Here is a 25,617-nt window from a genome sequence, read left to right as displayed (position 1 = left end):
TAGACGACAACAGCCAGTTCCCCAGCGATAAGTGTTAGCAAACAGATCAAAGCAGATGACTTAGCAAATAACCAAAAACTCTAACCAAGCCTAACATACTAGATGGATAGAATTTGAATTAGCAGTTTCTCACCCTGACTGATGCTACAAGCAGTCCACCAAGTTTCCATACACAAGGTAGAAATCCCTTTACCCTGGGACCAGCACATCCCCCAGTTCAGTCTTTGTTCCTCAGGTGTTTCCAGGAGTTCTCTTGTGTGGGGAATGAGGCCAAGAGATTATGTCACACCCCACCTTATGTAGCTTTTCCATATGGCAGGAACCCTTTGTTCTAAACTCAGTTCCCAGTCCAGTTTGTGGAAAAATACAGGTACCAAAATGAAATTCACTGTCATGTGGTCTGGTCACATGTCTTTGTTGCTGAACCATCAGCACTGTCCAGCTTCTTCACTGTTGTGCCTGAAAGGCTTGTTGTGGCTGTTACCCAGAGTAAGCACATTTGAAAGACAGATACAGAGTCAATATCCATAACTTCAGATACAAACATGATCCATGCACACAGGTAGGATAATCATATTCAGTAAATCATAACTTTTCCAGTGACACCGCACATGACTCATCTTGTACAAAATGCCTCATGTCCTAATCATATTATAATCCTGCCACTATGCTGAATATGGGCTGTAGTGTCAGATAGGTCCTAATGTCAAGGCACAAGTGTAGGGAATGAAACTTCCCCTCTTTGTGGAACAGGAAATAACCCCCCAGCCAGGGATGGGAAAACTTCCCAGACTCCCAGTGCTGGAGCCTGAACCTACTGACACTTCATTAGTTACCCCCACCCCCGATCTTTGTGGTAACTGCAAACGTTATCGGTGATGATTTTATATTCTCTTCCAGGTCATTGATAAGAATGTTAAATAGCACAGGGCCAAGATCCAATCCTTGTGGGAACCCCTAGAAGGAAATCCACTCGACCGTGGTTCCCCATTTACAATCCCAGTTTTTAATCTATTTAATGTATGCCGTGTGTATTTTGTACCTTTCTAGTCAAAATATTGTGCTGAAGCAACTCATGTGCCTACATATATTACATCAGTACTATTAGCTGCAACCAAACTTTTGATCTCATCCAGTAAGGATATCCAGTTAGTTTGACAGGATCTATTGTGTCTAAACCTTTTTAATGGGTACTAATTATATTACCCTCCTTTCTTTGTTAATGAAATCCAGTATTGGCTGCTCCATTCTCTTGCCCAGTATCGATTTCAGATTGACACACTTGTAATTAGCTGCATCATCTCTTTTATACTTTTTAAATATTGGCACAGCATTAGCTTTATTCCAGTCATCTGGAATTTCCCAAGTGTTCCAAGTTCTAATTAAAATCAACATTAACAGTCCACCACGCTCCTCCAGCAGGTCTTTCAAAACTCTAGTTATCTGGACCCACTGATTTAAAGACATCTGACTTTAATACCTGCTGTTTAACATCCTCGTGAGTTACTTTTGGAATGGAAAGACTGTCAGCGTCAACATCTTATGATATGAGTTACATCATCTGTTTTTCTACAAATCCAGGAGAGAAATATTTATTGAACATTTTTACCTCTTCTGCATTATTTTGATGATTCTGCCATTTCCATCTAGTAATGTACACTACCATTGTTAGGATTAATTTTGTACTTTTAAAAACTTCCTTCTTATTTTCATTGGTTGATCATTGATTTCTGATAGCTTCCCTTGCCAGCTTTCTACAATTCTGACTTTCTAACTTAGATTCTTTACTATTGACTTCCCCCTTTCTTCCATATGTTTTATTTGGAGAGTGTTGGGATTCCTACCAGAGAGCCACCAGTAGGGTCCAGAGACAGCCCCATCTCCTATATTAAGCTCTGGCTATTAGCTATGTGATAAATGTGAAGACCCTGCCTCCATCTGTCAGCTGGGAGACACAAAGGTTCTCTCTTTCCACCCTCTGATGCCTCCCGGCTGCTCTAAGCAAGATGGGGTGGGACTCTGTTAACATGTGCCTCCCGGAGCTTCCATTTCCCTGGTGCTGCTGTTCCGTGAATAGTGGGGTTGTGAGTGGGGCAGCAGGTCCTGAGTGTTGGACTCTTGCTCTTTCAGGGGCCAGTGACCTTCGAGGAGGTGGCTGTGTATTTCACCAAGGAGGAATGGACTCTGCTGGACCCCACTCAGAGAGCCCTCTACAGGGATGTCATGCAGGAGAACTATGAGATGGTGACCTCGCTGGGTAAGGAGTCCTGTCCCCTGGGTTATTAGAAGCTGTGGGGTCTCTAAAGAACCTGAACAGTAATAACTTTATTCATCATCCAAGTTTGACAAGTTTCTTTGTCCCCCTTTTTTTCCTTCTCTCCCATACACTAGCAGGCAGCAGGGAGGGAGGAGGTAATGAGAGACGAGGAGGGAACAGAAGAAGCTCCCAAGGTGCCGGGAGGTGGTGCTAGCTGCCAGTAATGGGAAGAAGGAGAGGGCAGTGTGGAGGAAGGGCACCCAGGAAGTGGGCTGGGTGGGTCAGTGGGAGGGAGGAGAGGTTTGGGGATCTAGAGCTGTGGGGGATCCCAGACCTTTAACCCCAAATCCATACCCAAACCTCAGGTAAATCCCAGACTTCAGCATAACCACTCTCACAAAGCCTCAACTTAATATAAGGCCCTGAACTGTAGCAAGCTTAGGCTACGTTTACTAAATCGTATCACTAAATAGACCACGGCTGGATTGATCTCAGAGCGTCAATCCCGGCTGTAGCGTCGACCTGCCCTTAATAACCCATTTCTTTATGTTCACCTCCTTGCCCCTCCACGCATGTTCCAAGCTAATAAGCAATACTCTGATCATGACGTGTTACCTCTAGCGAGTATGAAATTGCCCACAAGACGTGAGACTGGGTCATAGATCGTAAAATCAGGTCGGGGTCAAGAAGAGTGAGAGTTTGGAGAGAGTCTTGTCCCCCCTCTCCCCATCTGCAGCAGCAGCCACAAGCTGTCTTCCCTCCCGGCTCCTTGGATCTCTGAGCCGGTCCCTCCTTTTCCGGAAGAATTAGGGGCTGTTGCTCCTGAATGTTAGTGTGTAATTCCCCAGCCTTCTCCTCACACTGGGGGAGTTTAATTCTCCCTCCCATTACCCCTGAGTCACTAGATTTCCTAATTCCCCAAAATGTGCTTTTGCGATGTCACAGTTCTGGGGTAGCGAAGCCTTTGACCTGCCTCCATGGTCTGCTCACGGAATGGCCCCTCAGGTGTCAGGCCTGTAGCCAGCCCCTCTCTATGGGCAGGGACCCACATGCCTCTCCTGTTTGACCAGGGTGTGAGGATTGCAGCTTGTCCGCCACTGTGTTTACAGTTCCTGTGCTTTGCTTTCTCTCCAGGGGCTGTGAGCAGTGTGTCTGTCTGAGACAGAGGTGGGACTTTTGGTGATACTTGTATGATGCCAATACACACCTCAGTTTCCTGCTGTGATTGGTATTGCTATGATTCTAAAGATCAGGAGACATGAGGTGTTTTCTCACATAGCTGTCATGGGGTGATATGAATGGGTCATTAAGGACTGGCTGGGAGTAGCCTACATCAATGGAATACCCGACAGAGACAAGGGAATGACTGTCACCCAGGGCCGCCCAGAGGATTCAGGGGGCCTGGGGTCTTCGGCGGCGTGTCCCCCTTATCTGCTCTGACACCGCAGAGCATTTTCCCCGTGTCCCCCTTACCAGCTCTGATGCCGCAGAGCATTTACCCTGTGTCCCCTGTTCCTGTTCCCCATCCTGTTTGACTCAGTTTATATAGTAATATTGTGAGCTATACCTTTGCTTAACCAATCATTGTATTGAAATTTAATTAACCAATCCTAACACATTGAAACGTAATTCTCTAACCAATTGTCTCCCACTACCCTCATTAACTTACACCTAGCAAAATTAATTATACAGCAGACAGAAACAATTAGAGAACCAGACTGATTAACAAGGTAAAAGTGGTGGCCATAAAGATAAAACAATACAGAAATGAGTGTTTCACAACCACAAGCATTGAGAAGTGATTTCTTGCCAGACAGGCTGCTGTCAAACTAGGTTTTCTTTAAGCATTTTAAGATCTGTTTCTTTATCTGGTGGTGATGGGCACTATCAGGACAGGATCATCTTCCTAACAGCCCAATAGCACCTTATTTCAGTGTGACGGGTTTGGGATGTGAGGATGTGACCCTTCGCTTCCCAGCTTATGGCTGCCCCTGCTGCTTAGCCAAAGGCCTTAGCCTAAGAACAAGGCTTCAGACTGTCACAGTGAAAGAAGGCCCAGACACAGGCGGACTGAGATTTTGATTCTTTGTTTTCATACTCCTGTAAGTAGCTAAGTGATAAAAATACACCTAAGTTCTTAAACTATAGACTTTACAGGTAGGCCTGAATATCTCTATTCTAACAGTGGGGTCTATCCCTTCCCCCATTCTGTGTCTTGTCTATTCAGATTGTAAATTCTTCAGGGCATGGGCCATCTACTATTCTGGGTTTGTACTTGTCCTAGCACAATGGGGACCCACTGTTAGTTGCTCCTTAGCACTAAGGTAATTCATATGATTTATAATCATAATAACTCTCCTGCCACTTTGAGCCAAGGAAGCTGGCCTTGGGATGTTACTTCCTAAAAATGAGCTCGGGTTAAAACCATGGGCTATTCTTTGTGACAAGTTTCCCACAAATTCCACTGACCTCCCTTATTTTCTTTGCCTGCAGTAGGGTTTCCAATTTCCAAACCTGATGTGATCTCCCAGCTGGAACGAGGGGAAGAGCCGTGGGTCCCAGACCTCCAGGGCTCTGAGAAAGAAGTGCTTCCAAGAGCTGCCTTCACAGGTGAGGAATTGGTTAAACCAACTCAACAACTGTCTGTGAATGCAGGAAACATTCGGGATGCCATACAAAGATCCTGTGAGCTCTCCAAGTTCAGGATTGTTCCCTGCAGACGTGGAATCATTATGGCAGATGTCACTCATGGCTTCCCTCCTATTCTGACTGACAACTGGCAGCAGGTCGCTCCCTGATCTCACTTTCCCCTGATAGGTTTGATCTCTCCCACACATATTTTGGATTGTTCATCCCTTTTTCCATTCCTCTCTCTGAGATTTTCTTTCTTTCCGGTGCAGGTAGTGATCTATGTCTGGATTCTCTCCGTCTCCCATCAGGTGATGGGATGGTGAGTCAGAATGAGGAGGAGAAACCCCCTCAGGAAGATGCTGAGCAAGGAGAACCACATGGAACTTTATCAGGAAGATCCAAAGGGAATGTTTCCGGGAGTTATGCACTCCCAGGAAAAACAAAAGCCTGTGAGACTCAGGGGAGGCCAGAGGGAAACTTTAGTAGCCACTCAGACTTTATAACAAGCAACAGAATCAACTTGGAAGAGACACGCTACACATGCCATGAGTGTGGGAAAAGCTTCAATCGGAGCTCTGCCCTTATCATACATCAGAGAATCCACACAGGAGAGAAGCCCTACACATGCTCTGAGTGCGGGAAAAGCTTCATTTCGAGCTCAAACCTTATCACACATCAGAGAATCCACACAGGAGAGAAGCCCTACACATGCTCTGAGTGTGGGAAAAGCTTCAAGCACCGCTCTGCCCTTATCAGACATCGAATAATCCACACAGGAGAAAGGCCCTACACATGCTCTGAGTGTGGGAAAAGCTTCAATCAGCGCTCTGCCCTTATCACACATCGAATAATCCACACAGGAGAAAGGCCCTACACATGCTCTGAGTGTGGGAAAAGCTTCAATCAGCTCTCAATCCTTATCACACATCAGAGAATCCACACAAGAGAGACACCTTTCACGTGCATTGAGTGCGGGAAAAGCTTCAAGCACCACTCTGCCCTTATCAGACATCGAATAATCCACACAGGAGAAAGGCCCTACACATGCTCTGAGTGTGGGAAAAGCTTCAATCGGAGCTCACACCTTATCAGACATAGGAAAATCCACACAGGAGAGAAGCCCTAGACATGCTATGAGTGTGGGAAAAGCTTCAATCAGAGCTCAAACCTTATCAAACATAGGAAAATCCACATGGGTGAGAAATCTTATGGATGCTCTGAGTGTGGGAAATGTTTCTTTAATCGTTCAGACCTCACCTTACATCAGAGAATCCACACAGGGAGAAGCCCTACACATGCTCTGAGTGCGGGAAAAGCTTCAATCAGCACTCAAGCCTCATTACACATCAGAAAATCCACATGAGAGAGAACTGTAATAAATCCCTTGACTAGGGTTGGCCAAAAATTTTTTTTTTTAAATCACATTTGCTCATTTCCCACATAGTGATTTTTGTACCATCTTCACCGTGGTCTCTCAGCTCCACCAGATCAGTTGCCTGCTTCTGCCTTTTGCAGCTCATCCTTTTTTGGGTTCAGTCCTGTGATCTTTTCTATCAACTCCATTCCTTTAGAGTCGTAGGAGTGTGTGTCCCTCCTGCCAGGAATGTTCATCACCTCCAGGTGGGGGGAGAGAGGTTTGATCCCAACAAGCTACACTGAGGCAATAACTACCTGTGCCTGACATCCACTAGGGCTGTACATGGCGTTGGCTGCTCAAGTGAGTGATCTTAATGTAAAAAATTGTAGTGCAGATGCAGCCCAGGTGCAGTGGTTGCCATTAGCTTTCCCCTTGACCTGACCTAAACTCCATCACTTTTCCTTTTCTGAACAAACCCTGAGCATCACGGTTATACTGTTCCCCCATTTCACAGCAATTGTTAGTCATCGAGTTCTCCCTTGGGGAACAAATTGTTTCATTCCCAGTTGCTCTGATGTTGCTTCAGGTTGTGCTGGGGAGCAGATATTTTGATTATCAATTTCCGCACTTAAACTATATTGAACTATAACAAAGAGCAGGAACAGGGCAGGGATAGGGGAAAATGTCATTTCACCCATTGCAACGACAGATGTAGTTAGGGTAAGTCAGAGGAATTCCCTTATTCCCCATCACCATCCTCCTTCCATCCGTGCTAGAACCTAAGAATCCTTTTCCTTTCCCCCGTTGTGGGATGGGAACAGTGCTCCCTGTGCTATAGCACATGTGCTCCCTGTGCTATAGCACATGGCTCAGCTCGGAGAATAAACCCCAGTTAGCCCCTGAGCTTTGCTTTTTGAATTCTGTGTTTCCGATTACTTCAAGCCTGGGCACTGTGATTATTTACCAGTTTCTCTATCACTGTTTCTACCACTGTTTCTGTAACATTTTTTGTTTTTTATGGGACAGGGTTGTTATTCCTTTGCCTAACCCCAACTTCGAAGGCCAGGGGGTCTGTTTTCTCTGGCCCCTCCCCACAGACAAATCTGACAGGGTTGAATCTGCCAGGAGCAAACAAAAAGCCCCACCGGTCACACACACACAGCAGATAGACACACACAAGACACAGAAGAAACTGAATTATTTGAGCTATCAACATTTCCACTTTCCCACAGCATGTTAGTTCTGAAGGTTGTTTTAATTTGTTTATTTTGTTGGAACCAGAACTGGGGAAAGAGACACTGGAGTCAGTGCAATTACAGCAGGGAGGGATAAGTCTCATGATTCGTCACTAACCAAAGGCTTTGTGAACAGAGCGATAATGTTACTGAATGGTCTGGCTAACCCTGCAGTTAGAAACAATCAGCTCTATGGGTGGCAAATTTACAGAGGCTCTGCTGCTGATCGTTAAATAGCAGCTGTTTAAAGGTAATGTGCTTCTATTTCAATGCCTCTGGAAGTACAGAAAACAATGATCTGTGTCAAAGGAAAGTTGCCATTTCTCAGAGCCCCAATTTCTATTGTGTGTGTACAGGAAGGTTTGAATGTGTAGCAGGTAGTTTGGGAAAGCTTAGCTATTTTATGTGTGTAACAGGCTCCTGCCCACCTCCAGCAGAGGTTTCAGTCACATACGATGGCAACTTACCAAATGTCACACAAATTAGTCCATCCCTCCCCATATTCAGTCTCTGACTGGAATGTTAGAATGAGGCAGAGAACTGGGAAAGTATCGCAGTAGGAATACATTAACAAGTGGGATTAATCAGAGCTGGGCTGCAGACAGAGCCTGTTCTAGAGCTGGTGAAGTGACAGGGACACACTCCCGCTAGTGCTGGCTCTGAAATAACAGCAGAAGCAGATCGAAGAGAATGAGCTCATGGGCAGCTGCCCTGTCAGTGCATCACTCACCTGGCAGGTGTTACACAAATCACAGCACTTCCCCCCACTGCCACCACTTCATTATACTGTCCATGGGTCTGTTTGTCCTGCAGGACTTTGATCTCTCCGGGTGGTCCATGGTGATTCATAACAGAGCCATTAGGGGAGCAGGAGTCATCCCAATGGAAATCTCTCCACTTCTTTCTCAGTGTTACCTTCTTAGCCCTGGCTTTGGAGATGACATTAGCCTTATCCTGTCTTGATTTTAGGTAGGATTGTGATCACCTTCTGGGGCTTGGCCACTTAGAACTTTTGAGGGCTTTTCTCTGCCTTTTTGGTCCCCGCTGCAGTCATTACATTCTAGACATGGGCATGGTGACCTCCCTGGGGATCTTGACAGCTTTAACCAGCTTCTTGGTGGCTATTTTCCTGCTCACCGCCACTGTCTTTTTCTCATGCCTTGTCCTGGGGGCCCAGCTGCTGGTTGAATGGGAAGGAGCCAAAGTGCTGGTGACTTTAGCCCGCACCAAGTTGCCTTTGCTCGTCAGACTCCTGAACCCCAACTGGATGTGGTTCTTGTTCTTCTGCACAGCACAGCCCTGGAGAGGAGGGATCTGCAAATGTACATTCATATGATCCCTTTGTTTAATTGATGAAAACATAAACTAGACACTTAGAGGATTGGAACTGATTTCAGCTGATGGACAGGTTTGCTAGGTTTTTATGCATTTGGACAGTGAAATGTTGAGTGTTTACATTCATTTCAAGCATCCCCGTATAGTGGAGCTCCTGAACATAATGGAGAATGGTAATCAAAATGTTTTCCCTTTTTTTAAAAAAATAAAAGAATAAGGAGAGGCTTATTAGAGGGCACTTGGATTTGAAGCAGGGACCACTTGATCTGCAGTCAAACACGCTACCACTGAGCTATACCCCCATGAGAGCAGATGCTTTCCCCATTGTAGCTGAAGCACATCAATGATTCCAATAGCAGGGGCAGGTTCTCTCTGGGGCACAGAGATTTTTCAGGGAGTTTGTGGCTCCTTTCTTTCCTCACCCTGGAGTAAACTCAGCTTTTTATTCCATGGTACATGTTTTATGGACTAACAGCAGCAGCTTGAAGAAAGAGGAGAGTGAATATCTCACTCTCAGGGCTGAAGGTGGCCACGTCCCCTCTGTCTGACCGTTGCCATTGCAGGAGAGAAGGTTTCAATGGAGTTGAATGCCTTGGCTCAGACTAGAGACACAGAAAGGTTTTGCTGTTCGTTGAACAGCAAAGGAAATTGTGTCTGTATGTGAAACTGAGGAGGGACATGAAATGCCCACAGGGTGGCGCAATGCCCTAAGCTAAGGCAGGAGGGGGAAGGAATGGGGCTGGAGGAATGACTGAAGTGGACTCACCTGGGATTGAAATGACATTTGTTTGTGTCGGGCAGTGAGAAATGTGACATTAATTCAGATGCGGGGTTGAGGCTTCTTTAGCTCCTTGTAGAACTTGAACTTGATTTCCCTGAAGAGAAAGGGAAAGTCTGGGGCGGCCTTGAGTCCCTGGCTGGAGCAGTGTATGAAAAAGGCTCCAGAGACGCAGCTGGCAATTACAGGCCACTGAGGCTAACGTCAGTACCAGGCACATTGGGTGGAATTGTAGAGCCCACTGATTAGGCACATCGGTGAACGGAATTTGCTGGGTGTAGCGGGTGGTTCCCTGCTCCTGCCCTGCGGGGCTTGAAGCAGCCCAGGAGAGGGCTGGGGCTGGGGCAAGGAGCCTGGGCTGACTGGGGGAAGCAGGCTCAGCTGTGGCCATGCCCCAGTCAGGCCCAGCTGGCCCCGATAAGAGGCTGTGAGCCAGGAGCCCAGTCAGTCTCCCTCTGCTTGTAGCGAGAGAAGGGCCTGGCTGCAGGGACCCAAGGAAGACACGTAGAGTGGGAGCAGGGCTGGGGAAGGGCCAGAGGAGCTGGGAGCTGTGGCCTGGAAAGCCCCAGGCTGCAGGCCTGACTATAGGCTGAATAGGTGCAGGGCTGCAAGGGGGCAGCCCAGGGGGGAGCAGAGGCGGCAGGTCCAAACCCCTTTGCCTGTGATGAGTGGCTCACACTGCAGTCTGCCCCAGTGAACGGGGGCTGGATGGAGACTGGGCAGTAGCCAAGACTGAGGTGAAGTGGGGATAGTGGGTGGGGGTTCCCCTGGGAGGGGGAGACCCAGAACTGGGGGGGTACTGCCAGGGGGTACTGCCAGGGTAAAAGGGGCACCGGGGTCCTGGGAGGAACAGGGGGCCAGCTGTGGTAAGGTGGATCACCAGCCTGCAGAGGGCGCTCTGACGGCTGGAGAGCTAATTCCCAAGACGACCAGCAGGAGGTGCCGCCGGGTGAGTCTGCCCCCGCTTACATTGGGGAAGAATGAACATGGTTTTTGTAAAGGAAAATCATGCCTCACGAATCTACTATAATTCTACGAGGGAGTCAACAAGCATGTGGATAAAGGTGATCCCGTGGATATAATATACTTAGATTTTCAGAAAACCTTTGAGAAGGTCTCTCCCCAAAGGCTCTGAAGCAAAATGGGATAAGATGGAAGGTCTTCTCTGGGTTAGGTAACTGGTTCAAAGACAAGAACGAAAGGGTCTGATTTTCAGAATGGAGAGAGGTAAATAGTGGTGTCCCCCTGGGGTCTGTACTGGGACCAGCACTGTTCAACATAGTCCTAAGTGATCTAGAAAAAGAGGTAAACAGTGAGGTGGCAACATTTGCAGATGATACAAACCAACTCAAATTAGTTACATCCAAAAGAGAGTGCAAAGTGTGACAAAGGGATCTCACCGAACGGAGTGACTGGGCAGCGAAAAGGCAGATGAAATTCAATGTGGATAAATGCAAAGTAATGCACATGGGAAAACATGATCCCAATTCTACATCTAAACTGATGGAGTCTAAATTAGCTCTTACAACTTAATAAAGAGATCTTGGAGTCACTGTGGATACTTCTCTGAAAACATCTACTCAATGTGCATCGGCAGTCAAAAAAGCCAACAAAATGTTGGGAAGTCCTTCGGAAAGGGATGGCTAGCGAGACAGAAATATATTGCCTGTGTATAAATCTGTGGTATGCCCACATCTTGAATACTGGAGCTGGTCCCCCATCTCATAAAGATATATCGGAATTGGGAAAGGCACGGAAAAGGGCAACCAAAATGATTAGGTGTGTGGAACAGCTTCCATGTGAGGTGAGATTACTAAGACTGAGGGGAGTTTTCAGCTTGGAAAAAAGATAACTAAGTGGGGGCTAGGATAGAGGTCTATAAAATGATGACGGGTTTGGAGAAAGTAAATAAGGAAGTATGAGAGGGGTAGCCGTGTTAGTCTGGATCTGTAAGGAAGTGCTATTTACTCCTCATAATACAAGAACTGGGGTCACCTGATGAAAGGAATAGACAGGTTTAAAACAAACCAAAGGAAGTATTTCTTCACCCAACACATAGTCAGCTTGGGGAAACGTTGCCAGAGGATGTTGTGAGGGCCAAGACTATAACAGGGTCCACCAAAGAACTAGATAAGTTGATGGCGGACGGGTCCATCATTGGCTATTAGCCAGGATGGGCAGGGATACAAAACCATGCTCTTGAAGTGTCCCCAGCCTCTGTTTGCCGGAAGCTGGGATTGAGCGACAGGGGTGGATCGCTTGATGATTCCCTGTTCTGTCGATTCCCTCGTTGGCACCTGGCATTGGCCACTGTGGGAGGATAGGATTCTGGGCTGGCTGGACCATTGGTCTGATCCAGTATGGCCGTTCTTATGACCAATAGAGGGCAGTCCCCACCAGCAATATTTATATTTGGTGCACTGAAACGGCTAACTTTCCAAAGCTGACCCAAAGGTTTAGTAAAAGTGTTTTGGAGAAAAACACTAAACAGAACAATGTGAATGAAAACTGGGAGCTATTGTTTGAGGAGCTTGTTAGATGGGGCATAAGCCACATTGCCTAATTAGCTGAGCTTGCAATGGCCTTCCACTCAACTTCCTGACATTTCTCCATCTGCAAATGTGGTACCCATTTTAAAACCTAGATCCAATCAATTACAACATGTCAGTAAACAAGATGGCGGTAAACAAGAGATTCCCATAAGGCTCCCTCCCTTCCTCTTCCCAAGATCCACCCTCATCCTCTCTCCCCTTTCTGCTCCCACATCCTCTGCAAACTTTCGAAGACAGATGCCTCATGATGGCCTTTGCTCATGGGGATGTTGCCTCTTGGTCAGGGTTTCGGCCCTTTTGGGGGGAAGGATGCAGCAGATGGCGTGAGGGGGGGAGCCCAGGGCCTCCCATGGGCTCTGACCCAGGCCACTCTGAGGGCAACACTTCTTACCATCCCGCTATTGTCCTAAGTTCACAGTTTATCACAGGAAGCTCTGAAGGGTGTCAACTCACTGCTTGGTACCTCTTCTCAGCCGGGCATGGCATGGGAGCTCTCTCCTTAGGGTGGCAGCTGCCTCTGTTATGCTGACAGATCCAGGTTGGTGATGAGGTGGTGGGCGGGATTGAACCGGGGACCTCTGAAGCTTAGTGTGTGGGCCTCTACAGCATGAACTAAAAGCCACCCGGCTGTTAGCGAGGGCTGTATAGAAGACATGTTTTATTGCTCCCTCTAAGTGATCTCGGTGCCACTAGCTGGGACACCCCACCACACCCTGGAGGTGTGTGGGTTACGTACTTCCCCTAGCTGAGGAAGCGCATCCTGAGCTTCGGAGAGTTCCCAGCAGTAATCCCGGATGACCCCTGTAACGATGCGACCACTGGCAGGACACTATTGAGAGTATCAATTCAGGACAAATTGCTTGGAGCAGGGCAGTCACAGCCCGAGGCCCTTCACTATTAAAGCACATCACAGCAGCCAGGCAGAGAGAACTTTGGTTTCACCCCACTGGCCAATCGGACATCATACAAGCAATTCCCTCAGCTATTCCAGTTCCCTTTTATCATCCCCAGCCCCGCTCCTTATGGGGATGAATGGTTATGAAAACCAATACCCCAGTAAAAGAAAAAAGATTCTCAAAGGACCCCAAAGGGCCAAGCCCCAGATGCAGGTCAATAGACAAGTCAGATCTTACCCACAAATCACGCTCTTGCAAATCCTTTAGCGTTATGGAAAAATTGATCCATGTGTTGTGTTTTCAGTCAGATCAGCCTGAGGCCTTTTATTGATTAGAAGCACGCAGGGGAGAACCGTTATGGAAACGGCCTCCCCGAAGCTGGTTACAGACAGCCTTATAAAGCTTAAAACCACAATCGTAATATCATAGAATCATAGAATCTCAGGGTTGGAAGGGACCTCAGGAGGTCATCTAGTCCAACCCCCTGCTCAAAGCAGGACCAAACCCAACTAAATCATCCCAGCCAGGGCTTTGTCAAGCCTGACCTTAAAAGCCTCTAAGGAAGGAGATTCCACTACCTCCCTAGGTAACCCATTCCAGTTCTTCACCACCCTACTAGTGAAAAAGTTTTTCCTAATATCCAACCTAAACCTCCCCCTCTGCAACTTGAGACCATTACTCCTTGTTCTGTCATCCTCTACCACTGAGAACAGTCTAGATCCATCCTCTTTGGAACCCCCTTTCAGGTAGTTGAAAGCAGCTATCAAATCCCCCCTCATTCTTCTCTTCTGCAGACTAAACAATCCCAGTTCCCTCAGCCTCTCCTCATAAGTCATGTGCTCCAGCCCCCTAATCATTTTTGTTGCCCTCCGCTGGACTCTCTCCAATTTATCCACATCCTTCTTGTAGTGTGGGGCCCAAAACTGGACACAGTACTCCAAATGAGGCCTCACCAGTGCTGAGTAGAGGGGGATGATCACATCCCTTGATCTGCTGGAAATGCCCCTACTTATACAACCCAAAATGCCATTAGCCTTCTTGGCAACAAGGGCACACTGTTGACTCATATTCAGCTTTTCGTCCACCGTAACCCCTAGGTCCTTTTCTGCAGAACTGCTACCCAGCCATTCGGTCCCTAGTCTGTAGCAGTGCATGGGATTCTTCCGTCCTAAGTGCAGGACTCTGCACTTGTCCTTGTTGATTACATAATGTCCTTGTTGATTACATGTCCTATGCAAATTACATAAATAATTTCCTTATTATTTTGCTAAAAAATATTGCAAAGTTAATGCTGATTGGAGCAGGAGTAAATTTCTTCCATATTAGGCTTTTCCTGTTATTACTTATCTGTTCTGTGCGGTTACGTGTTGACAGTCGGGGATATTACAAATTTGTTTTTCAGTCGGGGACTGTTAGGACTTTCCACTGTCTCCTCCGTGCCCCCCTGCTTGGCTTGTCTGGCCGGCCCTGGCAGCCTGACATGAGGCCTGGGCCTACAAGGCCTTGGATAACACTGTATATTCCCTTACAACATCTAAAATATAAAGGTTTATTCACAAAAAGAAAGAAATATAGATGAGAGTTAAAAATTTTAAAGGAATTAATTACACACAGTGATGGCAAAGTTCTTGGTTCAGGCTTGTAGCAGTGATGGAATAAACTGCAGGTTCAAATCAAGTCTCTGGAGTCCATCCACAGCTGGGATGGATCATTCAGTCCTTTGTACAGAGCTTCAGTTTGTAGCAAAGTCCCTCCAGAGGTATGAAGCAGGACTGAAAATAAGATGGAGACGAGGCATCAGCCTTTTCTAGCTTCTTGCCATGTGGTCTTTGCTTTCTTTGTCCCAAGGACACTCTATCCAGCACATGGCACAGAAAAACCTTAGAGTTCTGTCCATAGGCAGGTCCCTGCACACCTTGCTGAGCCACAGGGTGTATCTGCCTTCTCTCAGTGGGTCGATTGTAGAGCTGATGGTCCTTAATGGGCCATTAAGCAGGCTAGGCAGAACTGACACCAGCTTGTCTGGGGTGTTCCCCAGAAGCAGAGCACAAGTTTGAAATAAGGGCAGCATAGAGCCAATATTCATAACGTCAACTACAAAAATGATACACATCTAGAGACAGCATCATTATAATCAGCCAATCAGAACCTCTCCATAGACGTCTTACACAACAACCTTTCTACAATATTGGCTGCAAATATAGAACAGTGGTCGCAATTGTGATCTATACAGTTACAGATTATGTCAATAACGTCACAGGAGGTGACACGGCATCAGTGAGACTGATACTGGAATACTGCCACCAGTTTTGGTGTCTTCATTTGAAAAAGATGTTGTGAAATTGGAGCTGGGGCAGCAAGGAGCCACCAAATGTTCTGAGGGCTGGAGAAAAATGCCTTCTAGTGAGCTATTGAAAGAGCTCAACCTGTTTAGCTGATCAAAAGAAGATTGAAAGGTGACTTCATTGAAGTGTTGAAGGGCCTTAATGGAGAGAAAAGCTTGGGTATTAAAGGGCTCTTGAATGTAGCAGAGAAAGGCCTAACAAGACCCAATGGCTGGAAGGTGAAAAGAGACAAATTCGTATTACAACTAAGGCACAAATATTCAACAGCGAGGATGATTCATCACAGGAACAAAGCTACCAAGGAAAGTGGTGGATTCGCCATCTCTTGATGTCATTTCATGAAGACTAGATGCCTTTCCGCAATGTGTTTGCCCCAAAAGTAGCTATTGTGTCATACAGGAGGCCAGTGATACGCAGCGGGTCAGATTAGATGCTCTAATGGTCTCTTCTGGCCATAAAGTCAACTAATTTCTAAAAATCTGAGTGCAGCATTGGGAGCAGCGTCTGATGTTTCCCTGTGTAGCCGGCTTGCTGCCTAGAACGAACGCTCCTTGAGTGGGGTGATCCACAGGGAGTAGCTCAAACCTGCAAAGTGCCTGGCCAGGGGCAGGACATTAGCACAGCAAGGGAGGGGTGTGACAGTGACATCACAAAGGCTTTTTGCAGGACCTCAGACTATTGGTCAACGGTGGTGGGGAGGTGGTGACCTCACAGAGAGATGCTGACATCAGCCAGGCAGGACGGGGCGAGGGGCCAGGGAAACCTCAGAGACCCCTGTGGCTTTGCTTCAGCAAGTCTCCTTCTCCACGTCTCTCTTTGAGGACTAAGAGAGTATTCGGGTTCACGGACGTGAGCGCCAGGAGGAACCTCTTTCGAGTTTTCTTCTTCCCTTGTAGTGATTTTACTAGAAAACAGCCGTCCCTGTTTAGAAGGTAAGAGCCTCCTGGAGGTTTGAAACCTGTTCTGTCTGATCCATCTGGTGAGAGTTGAATTCTAGGCATGGAAAACACGAGCTTAAGGAGGCAGAATTTTATTGCGCACCTGGGATTTTGTCCCTTAGAATCACTGGGGACATTAGGGTTTGTCCTTTTTGTTTCACCTTTTCCTCCATCTCTCCCTCCCTCCTCTCTCTTCGTCTCTTGCTTCTTTTGTCCTTTCTCCTGATCCCCTCCCAACAGCAGGAGGGAGGGAGGTAGAGGGTGTGTGTGTGTGTGTGTGTGTGTGTGTGTGTGTGTGTGTGTGTGTGTGTGTGTGTGTGTGTGTGTGTGTGCGCGCGCGCGCACGCTCTGCAGCTCCCACTGTGGAAGGTCCACCCAAAAATGTGAGGCTGTGTACCTATTGGGTTTCCAGGAAGTGGACGGGTGAAAGCCTGCCCCATGCTAAAGGATCCCCCCCCCCCAGCCTAAGGGGAGGATCTACAGGATCTCAGAGACCCACTAATTGCAGGGGACAACTAATAAAAGAACAGGGACAGGAGTGCGGTCAAAGGGTCATAAGAAGGGAGCCTGACGGGGACACCGAGCAGAGAACCCCGGACAGCACCCACTGCTCCTCAAAGGCGTCAAGGGAGCCAGCGGACGCCACCCAGAGGAACTCCGCCCGGAGACGTGAACTTACTAAGGATCGGAAACAAGCCCCACAGTCGCAGGAGTCTTCACTGGCCAACCGCCTCTCCCTGGTCACGTAGATGGCCATTTTCGCCAGGGCGAGGAGGAGGTTGACCAGGAGGTCCCGCGGATAGGGAGTGGGGCCACGGATAGGGAGTGGATGGAGAAGGAGGTGGGGGGAAAAGTGCAGCTAAAAACCAAGCAGGATATTGGTGAGGAGCCGGTGTGGGGCTGTGTAGGGGGGTGGTTACCTGCTCCTGCCCTTCAGTGCTTAAAACAGCCTTGGGAGGGGGCTGTGGCTGGGGCAAGAAGCCTGGGCTGATTGGGGGAAGCAGGCTCAGCTGTGGCCGTGCCTCAATCAGGCACAGCTGGCCCCTATGAGAGGCTGTGAGCCAGGGGCCCAAGCAGTATCTCTCTGTTTGTAGAGGGAGAAGGGCCTGGCTGCAGGGGGCTTGACACAGGGTGCCTGAGTGGAGCAGGGCTGGGGAAGGCTGAGGAGCTGGGGAGCTCCAGCCTGGAAAGCCCCAGGCTGCGGCCTAGCAGTGGGCTAACAGGTCCTGGGGGTTGCAGAGGGCAGCCCAGGGATAGGCCAAGGCTGCAGGTCCAAACCCTTCTTGCCAGTGATGCGTGGCTGATACTGCAGCCTGCCCCAGGTGCAGGGCTAGACGATGACTGGCAGTAGCCTGGTACTGAGACGAGGTGGGGATAGTGGTTGGGGGTTCCCCTGGCAAGGGGAGACCCTGAGAGAAAGGGGTGACTGCCAGGGGGCAGAACCTCAGATAAAGGGGCACCGGGTCCTGGGATAGACATAGGGGTGAAAAGCACAAGTGGGTCACCAGCCTGCAGAGTGTGCTCCAGAGCTGGGAGAGCTAATTCCTGGAAGTCACCAGCAGGAGGTGCTGCAGGGGTGAGTCTGCTCCTCTACAGGCTGAAATAGTGCTCGGGCAGTGATCCCCACCAGTGACCTGGGCCATCCTTTGGGCTCTCTGGTGAGAACCCTCAGCCTCCCGCCCTCAGTCTCTACCCTGATTGGCTGAGCAGGGGGTTATTGACAGGGAGGAGACTCAGGTCTTGTTGTTCTCTTTTAAGACCAAGGAAATAAGTCGGAACCAGTTCTCTGTTTGATGAATTTTGCTGCTTCTCTGCTTTAATTGTCTCTGAGCAGTTCATGATTCTCTCTAACCTTGCAGTTCTCCTCAAATACTTGCTGAATAATTACTATGCACTGTTGTTGGTCTGGAGCTCATCTGAGAGCACTTTATTCAGGTCATTCAGTGTGTGAAATTCAAGATCCGATGGTTAGTTTGAAAATCAGGGCTCTTGGGTCCTATTCCCAACTCTGCCACTGACTGGCTGTGTGACCTCAGACAAGTCAATTCTCCTTTCTCAGCCTTAGCTTCTCCCTCTTTCAAGTAGGGATAATAATGATCCGCTCCTGCCTACCTCACGGTGGGTGGTGGCAGGGCTGGTGGTAAGTTTTTTGCCGCCTGGAACAATGGGATCGAGAAACCTGCATCACTGAAAGTGCAGCCATGGAGACACCACACACCAGCCTTCCCTAGCAGGGGCAGGGGGGCGAGAAGGGACGTCATCCGAGCTCCCTGCATCCAGGTCACTTTCCTCAGCCGGGCTGCGTCAGGGGAGGGCAGAGAGCAGCAGCTTCTGATGCTCCCCTCACAGCCCAGCCCCGGTGGGGAAAGTGACCAGGACGCATGGAGCACATAGTGCTGCTCCTCGCTCCCCCCAGCCTCTGTGGGGCCACGGAGGAGCATTGGGGCAGGGGAGAGCAGTGAGCATCTTTGCACGGCCACACGGTGCCCTTTGACCCCCTAGAGCCCTGGGCGGCTGCCGGGGGCCCCACCCCTAAGGCCGGCCGGGCTCCCCAGCACGAGCAGCAGAGACACAGGGAGACTGGCCACCCACTGAGCAGAGGTAGCCTGGGCGGCTCGTAATGGAGGCTCGGGGGGGCTCAGCCTCCCCAAACCTTGTGTTGCCAAGGGGACAGTGGGGCCCATGACTAGGGGCGCTGGCCAAATTAGGCCCCCCTGGAAAAGTCTCCCCCATGTCAGCCCCAGGGCTGGAGGAGCTCCCACTCCCTGCTACGGCCCGTGGGCTGCAGCAGGGGCACAGAGCTTCTCTGGTCTCGGGGCCGCAGCGGGGCCGGGGCAAAGGAGTGACCGGGTGGGGCCAGTGGGGGAAGGGGTGGAACAGAGGTGACAGTGGATGGGGCCGTGGGTGGAAGGTGTGGAAGGGGGCAGAGTCACACACAGAAGTGGGTGGGGCAGGGTTCCGGTGCTGGGGCCCCCGCACTTGTTCTCCCTTTCCCTGGGCTTTGGCATCACTAGCCCCTGCTGAGCGAGTAGGGGTCAGTGGTCCCCAAAATGTGGGGCGTGACTCCTAGGGGGACACAGAGGAAGATTGATGGGGGCACCTCAGGGCCTGAGCCAGCCCCCATGGAGGGCAGGGAGGGAGCCCCACTCAGCCCCACTCTGTCCCAGCTCTTCCCCAACCCCACCCTCAGCCTGGGCCCCTGGCTCCCAGCCCGGCCTCGACCCCCTTACCCCTGTCCGCACCCCTCTCCCCAGCAAGCACCGGCCCCACTCCCAGCCCCGGTTCTCGACCGCGGCTTCCGAGGGGCTACAGCCATGGGTACGAGGGCGCAGTGTGAAATGTTTGGGGACCACTGGGTTAGGGTGACGTCCTCAGTCACTTCTCTGCAGTCCAATGAGAGCGATTCCTCCCCCACCCACCCCTCCATCAGGACGGCCTAGGTACGTTCTGCTGCCCTTCACTCGTACAGGGAGGAGAATAACATTTCATTCCACTCAATGCTAAAGTGATGTGTAACCCACCACCATCCCAAACTGGTCATTTTGGGGAAGCGGCCCCATCATGCTGCATAGCTAGGCAGAGTAGGGGTGTCTGTGCAAACATGGTCTGTTCCTGAAGTCTTCCCCCAGCTCCTCACTAGATGTGAGGGGGGAGCTCATTCAGCCCCTGCTTACGCTTAGTATTTAAAAACTCCTTAGTGTCCTTATCTCTGCCGGCTTTAGATTTCTCCTCCTGTCCACTTCTTGATTGCTCAGATGAGGTGGCCGAGTGGTTAAGGTGCTGGACTGCTAATCCATTGTGCTCTGCACGTGTGGGTTTGAGTCCCATCCTCATTGGCTGCATTTAGCCTTCACCCTCCTTTATAGACAACCATCTCCCCCCCTTGGTACAATGACAGACCCAGCAATGTTGCTTCTGTTACCCAAAATTGGGCCAGCTAGTAAGCTTAGGGAGGACTAATGACCCCCCAGAGTTTGGCAGAAAGCAGCAAATTTATTATATTGATAGCTAAGCTCAAAAGAAGCAGGGGGAATGTGTCATACTCACGCTCCCAGGACAGGCCTGGCACTGGAGATGTCAGGATCCTTTAAGGTAAGTGTCCCCCAGCGCCGCGATGGACGGTGCGATGAAGGTAAGTCTTCCCGAGGCATGATGGACTGTAACGCAGCGAACCACTGGCCAGGCAGTTGGGGCGAAGGGCATTCACTGGAGGTACAAGCTTGTGAGTGACTCCTGAGCACAGGGCCCCTTCCCCCTTTAAGGACCTGCTCCTCATGGCCTGCGACTGGAGGTGACTTGGCTGCATCTGGTGGGTCACACTCCACCTTGGGCAGTGTCCATGCAGTGTCCATGCTCTGGGTGTGTGAGTGCTGCCTAATGAGAGTCCCAGACATGGGTGGCAAGTTTGTAGAAATTTTGGTGGTGCCCAGAACCCACCCCCCCCAAGCCCCGCCCCCACCTGCCTAAGGCTCTGGGAGGGGGCTCGGCGGGGGAGGTCTGGGGTGCAGATCCTGGGCTGGGGATTAGTGTGCAGGAGAGGTGCAGGGTGCAGGCTTTGGGATGGAGTTTGGGTGCTGGGTGCAGGCTCTGGGCTGGGGCAGGGGGTGGGTGTGCAGGAGGGGGTGAAGGGTGCAGGCTTTGGGATGGAGTTTGGGGTTGGGAAGGGGTGTGTGGGAAGGGGGAGGGGGTGCACCTTCTGGGGAGGGAGTTTGGGGATAGGAGGGAGTGCAGGGGTGAGGGCTGTGGGGTGAGGATGAGGGGTTCATGATGCAGGAGGGGGCTCAGGGCAGAGGGGGTATGGGGTGAGGGATGTGGGGCAGAGGATGAGGGGTTCATGATGTGGGGGGCTCAGGACTGGAGCAGAGGATCAGGGTGCGGGGGGCTGAGGGCTCTGACTGGGGATGAGGATCAGGGTGCAGGGGGATGAGGGCTCTGGCTGGGGCTGAGGATTAGGGTGCGGGGGGATGAGGGTGCTCAGGGCTGGGGCTGAGGATTAGGGTGTGGGGGGATGAGGGCTCTGGCTGGGGCTGAGGGTTTGGGGCATTGGAGAGGCTCAGGGTAAGGGCAGCCTGCCTTGCCATTTGTGGTGGGCAGGCGCTAGGACCCTGCGGCAGCAGACAGCCGTTCTGCCCGGAGCTGATCTCTGACAGCTCCAGCAGGCAGGGGAGAGGTGCTTTCTGTCCAGGGGCGGCTCTAGGATTTGCGCTGCCCCAAGCACGGCGGCACGCTGCGGGGGGCGCTCTGGCGGTCGCCGGTCCCGCGGCTCCGGTGGACCTCCCGCAGATGTGCCTGCGGATGCTCCACTGGAGCCGCAGGACCAGAGGACCCTCCGCAGGCACGTCTGTGGGAAGTCCACCGGAGCTGCCTGCCGCCCTCCCACGGGACGCCGCCCCAAGCGCGCGCTTGGGTCTGGAGCCGGCCCTGTTTCTGTCAGGCAGGGATGTGGCATGGCGGGGGGGGGTCGGGGAAATGCGGGGGGGGGGTGGCAGGCGGGGGCTGGGACCTGCTCCAGGCAGGGATGCGGTGTGGGGGGGGGAAGGTCCGCGGGGGCTGGGGTCTGATCCAGGCAGGGCCAGGGGAGAGACCCAGCTCCAAATATTGCTGGAGCAGGGCACCTGGCCCTGAATATTCCTGGAGCCCGGGCACCGCAGGTGTATATAACCTGCCGCCTATGCTTGTCTATCTAGGAGCTCTTCTGATCTTCCAGCTGTTCAACCAGCCCCTTCATCCCACAAGCATTGCAGGAGTGGGGGAGGGGGAAAGCCACTTCACAGGCATTCAGAGAGGGAGAGGAGACAAGCAGGGGATGGGTGGGGGGAGTGTAACAGACCCTTTGGGCATACAGGTGATCCGGAGCACACAGATCACTGCTGCCCCTACAACAGGGTAAGTTCTCAAGCAGCATGTTTCTTACTTTGCCCATCTGTCAGTTTTGATGATTATCGATGGAAATATTTTGCCATTGGGTCGTGTGTTTACACAGAAATTGACATTTACCAACAAAGACGTAATTCTTCCAGTCCTGCCTAGTCTGCAGTTGGTGGGTTTAGAGGGACACATTCACTCTTCCAGGTCCCCATGCCAGGCCTGTGCTCTCAACTTCCCACACTGCTGGGATCCTTCCCTGGTCTCCGCTCAGACCTCTGCCCCCCACCCCCACTTCTGGGATCCCCTCCCCACACTGTCTAACTCCCCTGCTGGCAGGATCCCTTCCTGTTCCTTTCATTTCCTGTCTCCACTCTGGGCAAAAGCTCTGCACGGTTCCCACACCAGAAGTTGAACCCAGGCCCCGTGGGTGAAAACCAGGAATCCTGCCCACTAGCCTATATGGGACTATTGGTGTATCTGACGAAGTGGGGATTCACCCACGAAAGCTCCTGCTCCAATACGTCTGTTAGTCTATAAGGTGCCACAGGACTCTTTGCTGCTGTTATTACTACAACTCTCTAAGCCAACCCCTCGTGAGCGCAGCAGGGACTAGCGTGACCGGATATCCCAATTTTGGGGCCTTTTTATCTAGGCTCCTATTACCCCCACTCCCTGTCCCGATTTTTCATATTTGCTGTCTGGTCACCCTAGCGGGGGCTGCACACAGGGCTGCATTAACCCTTCAGGTGCTGAGGTTTCCCTCACTCCATCCCTAGTGCCTGTGATCAGGAAACAGACATTAGGGCTCCCAGGTGCTGCACAGACCATGACTGAGATCGGGACCCCATATTGCGCTAGGTGCTGTACAATCCCTGGCCAACACTGGGACACCCAGGGGGTTCCCCTCAATTTATCTGAGCCTCTGCTGCCCAACTGCTTCTGACTCCATCTGGATCACCCAGGAGCCTTTCCTTTCCACCTTTCCAAACAGTCCTTCTTTCCCTGCCCCCTAATTCTGCTTTCACACCCTGGGCCCATCTCCTCCCTTCATTCCCTCCACCCCCGCCCGAGGTGATTAGAGATGGAGGCAACTTCAGCCACTGGAGACAGCCCCAGCGAGCGCTGCAGCCCTCCCGGGGGGGTGTTTGCAGACACAGGAAGGGAGCAGCTGGGAGCGGTGGGTGCTGGGAAGTAGGAGGCAGGAGAACAAATCCCAGAGACCCAACATGGGGCAGCTCCTGGGGGCGGGGCTCTGGCACAGCCCAGGGGCGGGGCAGCTCCTGGGGGCGGGGCTCTGGCACAGCCCGGGGGCGGGGCAGCTCTTGGGGGCGGGCTCTAGCACAGACTGGGGGCGGGGCAGCTCCTGGGGGCGGGGCTCTAGCACAGCCCGGGGGCGGGGCAGCTCCTGGGGGCTGGGCTCTGGCACATTGTGACGCAGGAGCCCGGGCTCAGCAGCTGCTCCCTGGTGGCCACGTGCTGCCAGCAGCGCTGGAGCCGCCCGGGCCGGAGCGGAGCCGCTGTTCTCAGCTGCAGCAGGAGCTGCCCCCGGCCCCGCTGGGCTCCAGGTGGGGACAGAGCCTGGGCCCGGGGCTCCCCTGGGTGTGGCTGGCGGGGCGGGAGGGGAGAGGCCGGAGCTGCAGGCGGGGAAGGGCGGGGAGCAGGCGGGGGGTTGATCGGTCTCTGGGCACCAGGGGAGCCCCGGGGCAGAGTGTGTGTGTGAGTGTCCCGGGCCCAGGCGTGCGCAGGGGGGAGCCCCGGCACCCCAATGCCCTGAGCCCCGGCTGGGGAGGCTGCTCCTCCCCCCTCCCGTGGGGACTCCGGGGGGGGGGAGGCTGCGGCGGCTGCAGGCGGGTGTTCGGCCCCCCCGGGACTGACCCGCTGCCGGCAGCTTGTGGTGCCTCCTCCGCGGAGCTTTTCCCCGGGGGCGGCCTGGGCGCAGCTGCGATCAGCTGTTTGCTGGGCAGGCTCCGCTCCGCTGCTCCCCCCCCCGCTCCTGGGGGGCTGAGTGAGCCCCCCCAAACAGCCCCAGGGGTCCGGGGGGCGGGGCCAGCAGCAGCAGAGCCCCCCCCCGCTCCCCTGGGGCTGCCCCGCCCCGCTCGGGCTGGGGGCTCTGCCAGGGCCCCCGCGTGAATTGCTGCTCCCTGCCCGCCAGGCTCGGCTCCGGCCACAGCAGCAGCGGGTGCCCCGGGGAGCCCGGCTGGGCTGGGGCTGGGGCAGGGGGAGGTTGGGGGGTGGAGAAGCTCCAGATACCCGCGGTGGGGGGAGCTGGAGGGGGGAGGAGAAGCACCAAGCTGGGTTGGGAGGTGGGGGAGGGGAAGCCCAGACCCCAGCAGGAGCTGCAGTGGGAGGGGGAGGGGAGAGGAGCCACCCTGGGGCGGGGGGGGGGAAGCCCTGGACCCTGGCAGAAGATGTGGGGCTGAAGTCCCTGGCTCGGGAGCCCCAGCCACCTTAGGGCAGGAGTTGCAGGGCTGAAGCCCTGACCCCCCCTCTGTGTGGAGCTGGCCTGAGCCCCTCTCGCTCCCATCCCCCCTGTGGAGCTGGCTCCCGCTCTCCGGCTGTGCAGAAATTCAGCCCAACTCTCCCTATGTAGGTATCTCCATTCCCCCCCATCACCCAGCCATGGATGGATTTAGCCCAGGAGGCAGGTCAGTGTTGGCCCCATTAGGCAGGTGGGATCTAGGGCACAACGAGGTGAAGTGAGTTTCCCAAGGCTAAGCAGGGAGTCTGTGGCAGAGCAGAGACTCAAACCCAGAACGCCTGAGCCTGAGTCCTGTGCCTTAACCACTAGGCAACCTTCCCCCCGAGGGAGAGGGAACCTCCTCTGCCACTTTGAGTGTGTGAGTGGGAGCAGCCACTAGACAGAGCTGCCAGGAGGTGGGGAGGGGGGGTTGGATAGTTGGGGGGGTGATTAGAGGGTGGGGGGGTCTCTGGAGGGAGCGGTTAGGACAAGGAGCGGGGGGGTTGCATGGGTTGAGGGTTCGGGAGGGTGCCTGTTGGGGGGTGGAGCGGGCTCGGGGCAGGCAGGGAGCAGAGGGAGCTGGATGGGTCAGGAGTTCTGGGGGTCCTGTCAGGGGGCGGTGTTACCAGATTTGCCCATTACTTGGGGGTACGCTCATTTATTCGGGTTACTTTTCTGGGGAGGGGATTCTGTAATTCTATCAATGTGCTGCTTGTCTCACATGTGTTTTCATACGGAGCTCTGCTCCTCCCTTCTGCACGTCCCCTCCCAATGGAGCTCTCCTGCAGGACCTCGGTTCCCTAGGGCTGGGTTTTTCCAGCCCCAAAACCGGATGAGTCCCCACCCACCGGCCCCTACAGTAACAGAGCAAGTCTGAGCGGACCGGGTCAATCAGCACTGCCACGCTGACCCCGTATCTGCCCCTGGACTCACTGGGCTGGATGAAGCAGCACTTCCAAGCTGTTAC

At 52.2% G+C, this 25,617-nt stretch overlaps 1 protein-coding gene across 1 annotated transcript in view; it reads left to right on the top strand.

Annotated features, from left to right (window-relative positions):
- LOC123359409 (maestro heat-like repeat-containing protein family member 2B) overlaps window positions 1–25,617 on the top strand; it is an 87,266-nt gene that overhangs the window by 11,148 nt on the left and 50,501 nt on the right. The window lies entirely within an intron of this gene.

The sequence above is a fragment of the Mauremys mutica genome, unplaced genomic scaffold (assembly GCF_020497125.1).
Source record: "Mauremys mutica isolate MM-2020 ecotype Southern unplaced genomic scaffold, ASM2049712v1 Super-Scaffold_100120, whole genome shotgun sequence".
Taxonomy (NCBI): Eukaryota; Metazoa; Chordata; order Testudines; family Geoemydidae; genus Mauremys; species Mauremys mutica.
Note: the sequence above shows the minus strand (reverse complement) of the source record. Positions and strands in the feature narration are given on the sequence as shown.